Genomic DNA, 16,283 nt, shown 5'->3' on the forward strand with positions numbered 1-16,283 from the left:
TGCATGTTTAAAGGGAATTTGTACTTGTAATCACGCTTAATAAGATATTTAATAATCTTGTTTAGGGTTAATTGTGATTATAAATTCAAGTGATCGCCAATAATAGTTTTGTTTGTGCATTAATATTAAACCAACATAGATTAAACAGGTTAGGGTTAATCCTAATGATTGCATGTTAGTCAGAAAGCGCACATGAATACGATCAGAATAAAGTAGAGGCCTATTATTAAGGCAGGTTCAATCTCTTTTAGGTTGGATTTGTACCATCATCCCTGAACCCTTATTTGGTTCTAAGCCTTATGGAGTTGACGATCTCTTGGATCGTTAAGGGGTGTAACCTTCATCCTATGAACGGTTTAGAAGTTCCTTAAAAAAACTTGTTGGCGACTCTTTTGCTCTATCTTCTTCCCGTTTGGACGCCACCGTATTTTAGTGTATGATCACAGTGAGGTTCAAGCTAGGGGTTTAATGCTTGAAATTTATTCCCTACAGTGGTTTACTTTGAGCTACCTTCTTAAAAAGCTCCCCATGGGCATCCCCATTACCATTCGAGTTTCTTGCCAGTTGTTGGGCAACTGCTGCCAATTGCCTCACTACTTCACTAAGTTCATTTCCATCATTGCTAGTACTGCTTCCCCTTGCCATCTTTTTTCTCCTGAATTAAAAGAATAAGGCTCTAAATTAATATGGTTTAGGTTAGCTCCGAAGGCATGCACTCATCTATTAATTAATACCCTTAAAACATACACAATAAATTTGAAGCTAGCAAATTTTTGAGTATAAGTATTAAAATTCCCAAAATTTGTAGCTTTATCAATTAATTATTGATTGCTAGCCAACCATACATTTAATAAAGCATCACATAAATAAATAAATAATTCCCATGACCCTCAAGGCTTGAAATTATGCATTGAATTTAATTGGGTAAAGTTTTGGTAATTTGGAATAGAAACACGAGTTGGATAATTTGGAGATGAAATTACTCGTTGTGATTGAAAGTAATTGAATTGAAATAAAGAAGAAAAGAAATAAAGTGGAATTTTATTGATATACAGAAAGAATAAAGTACAAGAATTATAAAAAAAATGAGTTATAATCACTTATGAATTCTCATAAGTTCACTGAATCCTTGTGGACATGTCACTTATTACTTAGATCGAAAACAATTCTAATGCTGAAAATAAACTAAGAATTTTTAATGGAAAGAAATTTTAGGAGTCTAATCCTTTCAAACATTGTCTCTTTTGTCAGTAGATTGTCTGTAGCTAGCAGGATCGAATTCCGAATCATCTGTCTCCTCCATTGGTTCAGTTTTCTCAGGTTCGGGTTCTACTTGTACAAATTCGCCCTCTTCTTCCTCATCAGATGAAATGTCTTGTTTATTAGAGTTGGAGGTGGATTATGATCAGAAATCTCCATAAGCGAGCTATCTCCCTCTTGTTGTCCTTCATTTTCTACCTGATTTCCCCCTGAAGAAGAAGACGAAGAAGAACTCCATGACTGATTACTAGGTGGAGGGTTATTCCCTACTGGATTGTTATAGTAGTAGTCAGGGTGTAGAAGATGTAAGTGTTGACAATGAGCTTTTTCCACTCTTACGAGGTAACTAGTCAAGAATGCATAATATGGATACCACTGGCCATAATAATCTTTGTATTTATAGTAATTTGGGGTTACTCATGGAAGGTAAAAGTCAGAAAATCATTCTTTGACAGCAATGTAAGGAGGCTCCTCTAGAAGTTAATGGATGATCATCGCTGAAATGCGATCAGAGGTTTCATAAACATTGTCCCGTAAGACATTACTCATATAGGAACAAAAGCATCTAATCTTTTCTACGTAATCGTAGGGGTGTTCATTATGTTTCTTAACGAGTATGCCCAAATGACTGAATTTGCTAGGAAATATTGAAATCCTGTAGAAAAAAAGTCTTAGAAAAGAATTCCCTTCCCAAAATAAAATAAAATAAATAATCTAAAAATTTTCCAACTCTACCTCTCCCAAATTAATTGAGGTTACTGACACGGGAGCTAACCGTGCTAGCATCAAAACCACACATAGGAGCCAAAATTCCTGCGCATAATAATAAAAAAAGGAATGTACAATGTCCTATAATCCATTAGAAGTTATGGTTAAATATAAAACCCCATAACTCACCCATATGTTCATACTCAAGGTATATACGTTCCAAGAGTTTTGGTGTGTAATCTCTTTCAATTATATTTACAGATTATTAGACTTGGTGATGACTCTCAAACCACAATCATTCAATCAACAACAAATATTCAATCAATCAAACATGCCAATTTCATTCTTGAATAATTAGTGACCACATAATATTTAATGTTGAACCCTTTTTAAAACTACGTCAGTGCCAAAGACACCTTAAACACATAAAGCGCCACAAATCCTATCCCTCGGTGTTAAAAACACCTTAAGTGCATGAAGGCACCAACATACAATTTATTCCTCGTGTACCTAAACAATTACATAGCTCCTTTCTCATGCTTATAACATCAATAAAAATTATAAGAACCGTAATAAAATTCCTTTTCCATAATCCAAACCAATTTAAACATGTAGTTTAATTAAACATGCATTCTAACATGCCATAAATAAAAGAGTAGTCCATATAATCATGCCAAAATGTAATTTTCCAATCCATAAATCATCACAAATAAATCATGCTTCACAATACAATCACCAACATCAATAATCCACAATTCCAAACATAAACCTTAGCATGATACTACTTGAGATTAATTTAAATCAACCCTAGCATGTTACTACATCACCAAAATATGCTAAGTACCCGAACGTACCTTGAATACGATCTTAAAATCACCACGACTAATAAAAATTGCTCACTTCAAAGTCTCCTACAATTTAAAATTATAGAAGAATATTAAAATCCACTCTACACAAATTTCCAGCAATATATGCTATTATAAAACCCCTCTTAATTAATTAAAATAAGTTGAAATTATATATAAAACATCATACTTTAGTCCCAATTAATGGGTAATTGAAATTTCTTAAAGAAACTTAATTTTAAATATTCTATTAAAAATTTCAGCACTTTATTTTAATTAAAACTTGTTGTAATTAAGTCTTGAAATACTTTAATCATAGATCCAAACCATAATACATCATAATCCTTCAATAATTCATAAATCAAGAACATAGGGTTTCATAAATTGGGGCTTTTTAAATTAAAACATAATTTGAAAATTAATTAACATAATACTTATAATCAAACATTAAAAATCAAATCCCAAAAACTGCTGGCGGCGGCGGCCACCTGCTGCCGATGGTCGGCAGTGGTGGGGGGAAAAGGGAAGCCAAAAAAAGGAAGGGGAAGGGGAAAAAAAAGGAGAAAGAAAAGAAAGAAAAATAAGGAGAAGGGATAGAGAAGTTTAACCTTTGGTTTTCTCCACTCTGGGCAAAGTTAATTTGCCTCATAAGTGGGATATTTATACCCCTTCTCTAATAACCCTTTCCCTAAATTTTCCTCTTATAATTTTCCTTATCCATTCCCTAATAAAATTTATTAAAATCATATTTTTCTAAAATAAACCCCAACTTTTATAAAATAATTAATTCAATAAACTTTCCCTTTTTATAAAATATTTGCAAACTTATATAAAATAAATAATTGAAATACCAAATTAAAAAATTAAAATTATTTAAATACTTTTACAAAATACATATTTTAAACAAAATACGTATAAAAATACGGGGTATTACAATTTACAGCCTACGTTCGGGGACAAGCGGACCATCTACAGCCCATGTTCGAGGACAAGTGAACCATCATCATTTTAGTGATCATCTCCTAAGCGAAGACGATTCACGGTGCAAGGTTCTCGATACACAAAGACTTGCAATTTTATTCGACAAGTTTTTCCTCAAGCATGAAAATTTGTCGGTTGTTGTCATCTCTCAAAGCGAAGACGTCAGCGATTACATCATGTGTTGACTTTCCTCAAGCATGGAAAGTATCTCAACCGGTGGGTTTCTTTAATCATAGAAAACTAACAAATTCATCTGTCGACTTTCCTCAAGCATGGAAAGTATTATCCGGTGGATTTCTTCAAGCATAGAAAACCGCCAAATTCATATGTCGACTTTCCTCAGGCAGGGAAAGTATCATCTGGTAGATTTCTTCAAGCATAGAAAGCTACCAAACTCGTTAGTCGGCTTTCGTCATGCATGGAAAGCATTTCAACAAACGTCATCTAGTGGATTCCTTCAAGCATAGGAAGCTACTAAACTCATTTGCCACTGATACACCAGTGTCAGATAAGCATTGTATCCCTTTACTATTTTATCTGTGGAACTAACATGTTTCGGCAGGTATCGGTGTATAAAGAGTGATTTAGGATCGCAGAACGTCTTAAATCATTCTCCGTCCCTATCGATTACTTTGACTATCGTTTTCGAAACTGACGTTTCTACAAACTCGGTCAAAGTGGGGGTTTCTGTAGACACCTAAAAATGTCTCCCCAAAACCAAACCCGATGATGAATAACCTTTCATCGCCATTATTGGTCGGGTTGAGTATTTAATCTAGGAGTGCTTAAATCACTATTTTCATTTCATAAACCAACCTAATTCCTAGCCTATTTCCCCAAACCATAACTTATTTTCCTCTTTTTGTGCCTTTAAACCCAAAATAATTCATTTCGTGTCCTATAAAATCATTCATTTCGTGTCCTTTTTATAAAAATGTTTAGTCCAGTTTATTTTAGTCCATAATCTGGGTCTAATGATTGAATAGTTGGATGGGGCTTTAAAAGAGCTTTCCAACGATATATTATAAGCCCAAATCCGAGTTATAACAAATAAGTTATGACTAAAATGTTAAACTGAGCCCAAACCGAACCTAAGCCCACCGGACCTACGACCCAGTGATCATGTGGAGAGTCCAAAGGATTTAATTCCATTCCTAAAACAATTAGAATTAATTATAAGCTTCTATAAATTTCTAAAAGATCTTAATTATACATGTTGAAAAGATAGATTAAAGAGTTTGAAATTGAATAAAACTTTTCTTTTTGAAAATCCTAATTCTATTCGAATTGAAAGACGTTCAAAGATAGTCAGATGTTATTTTTGTGCCTTGTATTTTTTATCCAAATATTATATGGTTGGATATCCCTTAAAAATTATCATTCCAATGATATATTATAATATCAATTCCGAGCTATAACGGAAAAGATATGAATGAAATATCAAACTCTATCCAAAACTGTCACCATCTCACTATTTCAGCCGTATCTTTTATTCTACAAAGTATTTTAATCTTATTTTAATTGATTTAGAAAGTATACTTCAACATATTTACAACGACATATTATTTATCTTATTCCAATTTCTGGATCAAAAGATATGAGAGAAACAAAAACCGCAAAAATTGATGTTTATCGCAAGAGTTTTATTAGATTTGAATTCTTATCTTTTCTTAATTCTTCGACCCTTATTTTTCCTTATTAATAGAGGTCATATCTCCCCTTTTTCAATCATCAACAAGCTTGATCATCAAATCATTCTCTCTTGTTCTCTTTTACACCAAAAATTCATTCTCTTCTCTCTCTCTCTCTCTCTCTCTCTCTCTCTCTCTCTCTCTCTCTCTCTCTCTCTCTCTCTCTCATATTCTAAGCCTTAAACCTATATTTCTTATTACATCATTCTTCCCTTAAGCATTCCAAAGAGTCCATACTTAACCTGAGGTTCCATCCTTAAACCAAGGTGTGAAAGGTACAAATAACTAATGGTTTGGACCAAATCAAATCTACATTTATTTAAGGAAAATTTGTAAATTACCATCCTTAAAGGGGTCCTGTTTTGAAATTACCACCCATTAAAACTTTTATTTTAAATAACCACCCATTAAAACTTTTATTTTAAATAACCACCAATTAAACTAAAAAAGTTTTCAGATTACCACCTTTTTGTAATTCCGGTTGTAAATCCGTTTGAGGGCCCAACATAACGGCTAAAAAGGGCGAATTTGACTCTTTTGAATGTTTCCCTCCTCTTTTTTTTCTTTATAAATGATCCAACATCAATTCACAACTTTTGCCCTAAATTTCTTCCAAATTTTGCAGCGGGTACATGTCTGAAATTTTAGAATTAGAGTTCCTAGGCCAATAAAATTGGGGGTTTTATGCAATTTTGGAATTAGGGTTCCTGGGGCTTTAAATTTGGTGGTTTTTTGCAATTAGGCTACATGTCTGAAATTGTAAAAGGTCCCAATTGCTTACCTCAGGCGTCACCATTGACATCACCATTTGACAGGAGATTCACCTAAGCACTTTTGGTCCCCAGAAAACACCCCAAGATGGCGACTTCAATAGAAAATGCAAGTACAAATAGGGTCCCAATTTGCAGAAAAAAAAAATGTTAGGGTTCTGATTCAACCCTTAAGGGATAGTTGCAAAGTTGACAGTGAATTAAAGGAAGAAAAAGGGGGAAAGATTGATGCTTTTGGATGAATTAATTAAAGAAATTGATGGGAGAAGATATTTTTTTTGAGTTTAATGTTTCAATCAGAAGGTTAGGTCGAGGGTGATGAAAAAAAAAGGAACGAAGTTAATAAGGTGGGGCCCTCAACCAGATTTTCCACCGGAATTTCAAAAAAGGTGGTAATCTGAAATGTTTTTCAATTTAATGGGTGGTTATTTAAAATAAAAGTTTTAATGGGTGGTAATTTCAAAATAGGACCCCTTTATGGATGGTAATTTACAAATTTTCTTTTATTTAATTGAATTTTCATTTGATTTATATTGTTTATTGAAGTTACTAACAATTTATTCATGATGTAGAAATTTTAAGGAACGCACGGAACGTGAGTAATTAATTAATTTAATTACTCTTATTTTATTTTTATGTTGCTAGCATCATGATTAGGTTAATTTATTATTTTATTTTACTAACGCTATTATGGTTAAATTGATTCCAATATTAATGTTTATTTTATTATATTTATTGATCACCATATAACATGTTAAAGGGAATATGTAATTGAAAATCACGCCTAATAAGATAATTTGGACAACCGGTTTAGGTTCCTTTTTAATCTTATTGTTTAATCAAGTGATCATAATATTTTAGAATAATATGTTGCATTAATATTAAACCAATTTAGAATAATAATAGTTTGGAGCGAATTGAATATTTTGTTTGCATGCCTTTGAGATCGCAGGAATCACTTTTCACTATAAGAATCGAGTAGAGGCCAATCCAGGCGAATGTGACTCCATGACTCATTTCGTATCATCATTCCCGATCCTCCTTTCGTGGTTCCGAACCATATGGAGTTAGTAATCTCATGGATTATGAATGGGGTGTAACCTTCACGGGGCAATTGTTGTTGCCTTTCGTTGTCCCTTTATTCGTGGTTGCCTTTTATGATCCGTGAACGGTTTAAAAGTTCCTTAAAAACTTGTTGGCGGCTCACTACTTTCTTTGTCCCTAATCGTATTATGTCAATTCCCACTTCCTATGAGTACCAAGTATATTCACCACATGCTTTAAAGTAGGTGCACTTCGAACGACGCCTACAGTCGTCATTGCTGAGAAGGTGATGATTGCTAACAACACCATTCAGAAGGACAGGCAGGCTCTAACCTGAAGGCGTTCTGGCGCTACCATCAAGAATGCTTTTATTCCGGTGCTGACCGACGATTATATTGAAATCCCTCAAGTAAAGATTCCTGATGAGGTTGTTGAGGAGTTCTTGGTCCTTAGCGGCTCTACTGGTGATCCATGGCGCCCTCGTATTAATGTGAATCGAGGAGAGTCTATTATCTACGATGACCTCAATACTAGTGCGAGTATGGGCTGGAGGGTGCTCAAGGACTTAGCTACACCGGGAGATAGGCATGTCGGTCGTCTAGTGGCCCCTTGCGGTCAACTAATGAATGATATGCTCCGGGCAAGATAATAATGTACATTTTTTTATATTATAATTTATTTTTTTACTTAACTGATTTAATTTTGTTTTGACTTTTCAAGACTGCCAATATCACCGTCGAGGTTGTGCACATGTACAAGTATTACAAGCGCTGCAGTGACAAGGCCGAGACAAAGTCCAAGAAATGTGATGACGAGCGCAAGATTGTCATTAATGAGCATGAGAAGCTCAAGAATGACATGAAGGTTAATACAAGTTGCTGACCATTCAGAGCTGAAAGAAAAACTTGCCAATCAGGAAAAGTTGATGAAGAAGATTTCTGATCTTGAGCGAAATTTACAGGCAGAAAAGGAGGCCAAGGCGAAGCTTGAGAAGAAACAGGAGGAGGCATCACATGACAAGCCTGGTATAAGACGTCGGGTAGTGAACCGATTCCTGCGGTCTGATCTCTATCCGAACAAACTGTTGGACCGTTATACCGGTGGCTAGGTAACGACACATCGATATGTCTGCTAGGCTAAAGAATGGGATTCAGAGAGATGACAGGCTGCTAAGACTGCCTATGGCGATGAAAAGCATCAATCTCCTACCAACTATGAAGGTGAATATTTCGCTGAGTCACCTCCGTTTAAGATAATGACCAACCTGGACCCCCGCGATCTATCGGAAGAGGAGTTTGATGATGCTCTTCTTGCCAGTCCTGTGAACGAGGAATGAGTTGAGAAGAACTCGGAAGAGGTTCCTAATAAAGGATTTGAGCCGAAAAAATATTAATGGGGTAGGTAATCATCACCAGAATCGTGTGGGTCTTCTTTTTCTTGTAATCATCGTTGGGGTTGTCTGTTTGAACAATTTACTTCTGTAGACACCTAAAAATGTCTCCCCAAAACCAAACCCGATGACGAACAACCTTTCACCGCCATTATTGTTCGAGTTGAGTATTTAATCTTGGAGTGCTTAAATCCATATTTCCATTTCATAAACCAACCCAATTCCTATCCCATTTCCCCAAACCATAACTTATTTTCCTCTTTTCATGCCTTTAAACCTAAAATAATTCATTTCGTGTCCTTTAAAATAATTCATTTCGTGTCCTTTTTATAGAAACGTTTAGACCAGTTTATTTTTCTCCATAATCTGGGTCCAATGATTGAATATTTGGATGGGGTTTGAAAAGAGCTTTCCAACAATATATTATAAGCCCAAATCCGAGTTATAACGAATAAGTTATGGTCATAATACTAAACTGAATCCAAACTAATGATCATGTGGAGAATCCAAAGGATTTAATACCATTCCTAAACCAATTAGGATTAATTTTAAGCTTCTAAAAGTTTCTAAAAGATCTTAGTTATTTGATATTGAATAAAACTTTTCTTTTTGAAAGTCCTAATTCTATTCGAAATGAAAGACATTCAAAGATAATCAAATATTATTTTCGTGCCTCATATTTTTTTATCCAAATCATTGATGTTTGGATACCTCTTGAAATTGTCTTTCCAATGATATATTATAATATCAATTCCGAGCTATAACGGAAAAGATATGAATGAAATACCAAACTCTATCCAAAATTGACACCTTCCCTTTTATTCTACAAAGGAATTTAATCTGATTTTAATTGGGTTAGAAAGTAGACTTCAAGAGATTTCCAATGACATATTATTTATCTTATTCTGATTTATGGATCAAAAGATATGATAAAACAAAAAACGTAAAAACTGATGTCTATCGCAAGAGTTTTATTAGATTCGAATTCTTATCTTTTCTTAATTCTCGACCCTTCTTTTTTCTTTATAAATAGAGGTCATATCTCCCCTTTTTCAATCATCAACAAGCTTGATCACCAAATCATTCTCTCTTCCACTCTTTTACACCAAAAATCATTCTCTTCTTTCTCTCATACTCTAAGCCTTAAACCTATATTCCTAATTACATCATTTCTTCCTTATGCACTCCAAGGAGTCCATACTTGACCCGAGGTTATGTCCTTAAACCAAGGAGTGAAAGGTATAACTAACTGAGAGTTTGGACCAAATCAACTCTAATTTTAATTTAATTTAATCTCAATTTGATTTTTTATTATTTATTGAAGTTACTAACAGTTTATTCATGATGTAGCAATTCAAGAATACGCAGAAAAGTGAGTGATTAATTCACTTAATTACTCTTATTTTTATTCTTGTTTCTAGTATCATGATTAGGTTTATTTATATTTGATTTGACTAACAATATATTGTTGAATTGCTTCCAATATTAATGTTTATTCTATTATATTTTTTATGATCACCATATTGCATGTTTAAAGAGAATATGAAATTGAAAATCACGCCTAATAAGATAATTTGGACAACCGGTTTAGGTTTCTTTTTAATTTTGTTATTAAATCAAGTGATCACAATATTTTAGAATAATGTGTTGCATAAATATTCAACCTATTTAGTCTAATAATAGTTTGGAGCGAATTGAATCTTTGTTTGCATGCCTTTGAGATCGCATGAATCATTTTTCACTATAAGAATCAAGTAGATGCCAATACGGGAGAATGTGACTCCAGGACTCACTTCGTACCATCATACTCAATCCTTTTTTCGTGGTTCCGACCCATATGGGGTTAGTAATCTCATGGATTATGAATGGGGTGTAACCTTCACGGGTCAATCGTTGTTGCCTAGCTATCGTTGCCCTTTATCCGTGGTTGAATTAAATGATCAGTGAATGGTTTACAAGTTCCTTAAAAACTTGTTGACGACTTCCTACTTTCCTTGTCCCTAATTGTATATGTCAATTCCCACTTCCTATGAGTGTCAAGCATATTCACATATGCTTTAATGTAGGCGCGCTTCAAACGACGCCTACAACTTCATTTTTTGTTCTATCACACAATTGTTTATGCTTTGGGTTTTCAGCCGATCTAACCCTTTGTCCTTTTTTGGGTGATGGCTTTCGTTTCTATGTCTGTAATTTTAATAATTTACTGAATTGTGAACACTTTTAATGTTCATTACCTGTTTGATCTTTTATATTACATTTTCTGCCACAGCTGATATTTCCTTTTCCCTTTACGCCTGTGTTTGTATAAACGTTTACTACATCTAAAAGATTTCCAAAATGTTCAAACTGATTTTTTTAACCTTGAAGGGTTGATATCGGCCTTTTAGGGAGACATTCAGGCCATTATTCATATGTTACTTACGCCCCCTAGTTTAGCAAGGAATTTATTTATTGAAAATTGCTTACAAAACTTTCGTTTTGTAAAATATTGGCCATTAATCGACGTTGTTCTCGATATTATTCAAAACCTTTATCAGGCCGAGTAAAGACATTGGATCATACCGTCGTTTCAACTCACCTTTAGGCCCATTTTTTATCCAACCTCTCTCCTTACTTGAATGAGTGAGACAGCTAGCTAGGTCGTTATTAAGTCATATCGAAAGTTGGGGGTGGTTCTGTATTTTTTATTATTCGTGATACTTTATTAACGGCCTTAGCCAAACTGAAAAAATATATTACAAAGTATGATACTATCGTAGAAAATATTTAACAACTATGTAAAACATATGGCCACATGTCATTAAGATACTAAACAAATATTTAAACATAATATTTCTTCAAAACGCTAGCATTCCAAATATTTTTTAACAGCACCCCCTCCAATGTCATAAGTCTATATGACCCTTGCCGGAGAGTTTCGTATATTTGGTATGGCCCCTCCCAGTTTGCGGTGAGCTTGCCATTTGCGTTTCCTTTACTGGTTGTGGCAGTTCTCCGCAGAACCAAGTCTCCGTACTCTAGAGACCAATAGTTAACACGTTTATTGTATGTTTTACTCATACGATTCTTGTATGCTGCAGACTTGATGACAACTTTCAACCTTCTCTCAGGTAAGAAGTCCAAATGTTGCCTAAGCAATAGGTCATTTAGCTCTTCACAATAATGTTGAATACGAAATGTAGGAAAGACGACTTCAGCAAGGAAAACAGCTTCTCAAACGAAAGCAAGGTTGAAAGGCGATTTCCCTGTAGTTTCCTTCGTTGTCGTTCTGTTTGCCCATAATATTTCAGGTACCAAATCACCCACAAGCTCTTGTTATCCTCTACCTTCTATTTCTGCGCGCTTAAAATCTACTTGTTAGCGGCTTCAGCCTGCCCATTCAATTGCGGGTGGCACACTACTACATATGCAAATTTTACTTTGTATATGCTTGGGAACTTTTTAACTGGGCTACAGTCGAATTGAACTGTGATCAAATATTATTTCTACCGGCAATCCAAAACGAGTGAATATGTTTTTCCTGGTGAATTTCTTCACTTCGTTCGCCGTTATCTTTGCTAGAGGCTCTGCTTCTATCCATTTAGTGAAGTTATCTATCCCCAATATTAGGAACTTTTAGCCTCCTGTAGCCGATGCGAAAGGTCCAACAATATCCATTCCCCATTGTGCGAAAGGAATTGGGTTAAGGATAGGTGTCTGTAGGCGTCGTTTGAAGCGTGCCTACGTTAAGCATGTGTGAATATGCTTAGCACTCATAGGAAGTGGGAATTAACATTATATGATTAGGGAAAAGGAAAGTAGGGAGCCACCAACCAAGTTATTAAGGAACTTGTAAACCGTTCACGTGTCCTAAAAGGAAACCATGATAAAGGAACAGCGATAGACAACAACGATTGACCCGTGAAGGTTACATCCCATTCATAATCCATGAGATTACTAACTCCATATGGTTCGGAACCAAGAAAGGAGGATTAGGGATGAAGGTACGAAGTGAGTCATGGATTCACATTTGCCCGTATTGGCCTCTACTCGATTCTTATTGTGAAAAGTTATTCCTACGATATCAAAGACATGCAAACAAAGATCCAATTTGATCCAAACTAACATTACGCAAAATTGGTTGAATATTAATGCATCACATAATTCTAATATATTAGTGACCACTTCGATTAATAACAAGATTAAAAAGGAACCTAAACCGATTGTCCAAATTATCTTATTAGGTGTGATTTTCAATTACATGTTCCCTTTAACATGCAATATAGTGATCATAAAAAATATATTAGTATAAACATTAATATTGGAAGCAATTTAACAATATTAACGTAAGTCAAATCAAATAATAACCCTAATCATGATACTAGCAATAAGAAAATTAAATAAATAATTAATTAATTACTCACATTTCACGCACTCCTTTAAATTGCTACATCGTGAATAAATTATTAGTAACTTCAATAAAAATATAAATCAAATTTAAACAATTAAATTAAATAAATGTAGAGTTGATTTGGTCAAACCCTCAATTATTTGTACCTTTCACACCTCAGTTTAAGGATGAAACCTCGAGTTGACTATGGACTCCTTGGAGTACTTAGGGAAGAATGGTGTAATTAGGAATATAGGTTTAAGGCTTAAAGTATGAGAGAAAGAGGATAATGATTTTTGGTGTAAAAGAGAGGAAGATAGAATGATTTGGTGCCCCAAACTGTAAAAATGAGGGGTGATAAGTGTTTTATTTGTCCACTTATCATGGCATTTTAAACACTATTTTGTACTCTTTCCCCTACTATAATCACTTTTCCTAACTCCTTTTATGGCGATTTGCATCTTTTGGCTTCCCCGTTTCTTTTTATATGTGTGCTCGTATTTGTAGGTGCAATAAGAATATGGTTAAGTAGCATGAGTTTGAAGACTCTCTCGGGGGAACATTTACCAGGCAGGAGCGGGCGTGCACCTTTAGAGGAGCGGCCGCTCCTCATCCCAGCAACACAATCTGCCTACCCCCTGCAGTAGAAGGATCGGGCGTGCACCCTTGGTGGAGCGCGCGCTCCTCCCCGAGCTTCCACAAACTGCCTCAAACTACAGTAGAAGGAGCGGGCGCTCCTATTAGATGGGGCGGGCGCTCCTCCTGTTCAGAAGCCTAATTTTTTACGGATTTTACAATGTAATTTTTGGGCGTATAAATATGACGCTTGACTTTAGTTTTTGGGATCTTTTTCCCTTTAGTTTTCTTAGGCCCTTAGTTTCTCTAAACCCTCATTAATTAGCTTAGATCTTCTCAAACTCAATGTTGTATTAGATTTGTTTCAGGGTTTTCTTATGTCCTGCGGGAGAGTTACAATTCCGAGACTGGAACCGGACGCATGTACCTGCAAAACAAACGGATACTCCGGATGATTGGAGATCCGCCTCCGACGGTCAAGTTAGTACTTGATTAAGGAGTAATTAATGCGGAAATTAAAGTGATTGGGTCTCTCTAGGTGAGAGTGTTTAATGTGTGTAATCTGCGTAATCTCCCTTAATGAGGATTAAGGGAGGTATTTATAACCTCGGGAAACGTGCCAATCTAGGTTTAGGTTAACCTTGGGCTGATTGGGCTTCCCTCGGAAGTTGGGCCTAGGTGACCGGCTTCTCCATTAGGCATGGAGTATGCCACGTGTCATGACATAATAAGTCTAGGGTGGACGAATAAGTGTGTGCCACGTGGCAAGCCCTGAGAGGTCCAACTGGGGGACACTTGGTAGGACCTGATTGGCCCACGTGGCGCATTCTGATTGGTGGGAGCAAAATCCCCTAATCATTTGCCCCTCACAGGTGGCACGTGACTGGTCACGTGTTACCTGTGACAAGTGTCGCCCTGTAACAGGCGACGGCCTGCTACAGGTGTCACTCGACGAGAGGCCGAGAGATTCTCCCGCCAAAATTTTGAATTCTGGAAGTGACCCTTCGCCTTCTCACTTCGCCTATATAAAGGAGTGTTGACTTCGGTCATTTTCACACTTGAAAACTTTGTGAGAGAACATTCGGACCACTGAACTTGCTCTGACATTTTGGACCCTTTCTGCCTACCGCCTACTCTGACAAGCCGACTGCAAAGGATTTTCTGAACTTCATCAATCGTCACTCGTTCAGGTAACCGTCGGTTCTCTTACTCTTAATTTTCTCTTTACTTTATTTTTTTTTGAAATGGCACCACGGAAACACACGACACGACCTAGGTTAGTGACCAGCCGGTCACCGGGGACGGCTGAATCTAGGACTAGGAGTGCCGCCTGCCCTTTTCTGGACCCATCTTTTCCCTTTATACAAAGTCCGACAGTATCTGTGTCTATGTAGAGCATGATGGCCAGAACAAAAAAGACTGCCAGGATCTCAAACTCAGACGGCTCCACCCACAGGGTGCCGATTAGTGAAACATCTGACTAGGCGCCAGATGTGGAAGTGAAACAAAGCGGCTTGAAAGCCGGCAGTTCTGAGGGAGGAGTCAAAGTGACCCCTTCCCATTTTACAGTTGACAGTTCTACATTCTCTCCTGCTCCTTTGAAAGGAGAGGAGGCGGGCCCCTCCGGGAGAGGGGAGGAGTCGTCCTCTTCGGACTCGTCAGAGGACGAATCCGAGTCTAACTCTTCTGGCCATGCTTCTCTGGACACAGAAGAGAAAAACAGTCGCCTACAAGAGGCGAGGCTTTCTCAAGCAGTTGAAAAGGGGGACGATTGGGCGGAGCCATCCGCCTCTCACCGAGAGCAAAATACCCCCTACTACTGCACGGTACCTCGGGGCCGGATCACGGCCATGCAAGAGAAAGTGGGGAGCTTTATCGCAAACCACACAATGGGCCCCGACTTTTTAGTGTTCGTGCCGGATCCAGAAGACACAGTCGTCTGGCCGGCTGGTACCAGTTATGATGGCGCCTGCTTTGGCTGCTACGAGGCGGCCATCAAGGCTGGGCTGCGCTTCCCACTACATCCGGCTGTTCAGCGGATCTTGGATGGGTATGAGTTGAGGTTATGGCAGTTAGCCCAGAACTCCTGGGTCAACGTACTCGGCTATGTGGCCGGGTGCAAACTGCACGGGGTGGAGCCGAACTTCGAGGCTTTCGCCCACATGAACTACCTCAGCCGGACCCCTAAGGCAGGCGGTACCGGCTGGTATCAATTGACGAGCCACAAGGGCTACCTCATGACGAGAGGTAAAGCAAACAAATGGAAGGACTGGCGGAGCACCTTCCTTATCATTGAGAGTTCAGACACAGAGCTGAACAAGTGCTTCAACAGGTGGAACAGGAATCCGCCCCTTCTTGCAGGCGGCCGTAGCATGCCGCCTGTTCCCCCCAAGGCTAAGAAAGAGATCCTAGATAAAGGACTCTTCAAAGTAGAGTCGAAGGTGAACTCTACTTCAGGGGTACGAGAGCAAGTACCCCTGCATTTTGTCCCGAGCTTCAAATGGCTCTACAACGAGTACTTTTTGGCCGCCTGTGGCCTCAGCAGTCGGTGCTCAAGAGGTAGCCGGCCTGTCGAATACTTTGTTGTTCCGTGCATTTCTTGTTATGACTTTTATTAACTTTGCTATTTGTTTTTGCACCGGACGC

The sequence above is a fragment of the Chenopodium quinoa genome, unplaced genomic scaffold, assembly GCF_001683475.1.
Source record: "Chenopodium quinoa cultivar QQ74 unplaced genomic scaffold, ASM168347v1, whole genome shotgun sequence".
In the NCBI taxonomy this organism is placed as follows: Eukaryota; Viridiplantae; Streptophyta; class Magnoliopsida; order Caryophyllales; family Amaranthaceae; genus Chenopodium; species Chenopodium quinoa.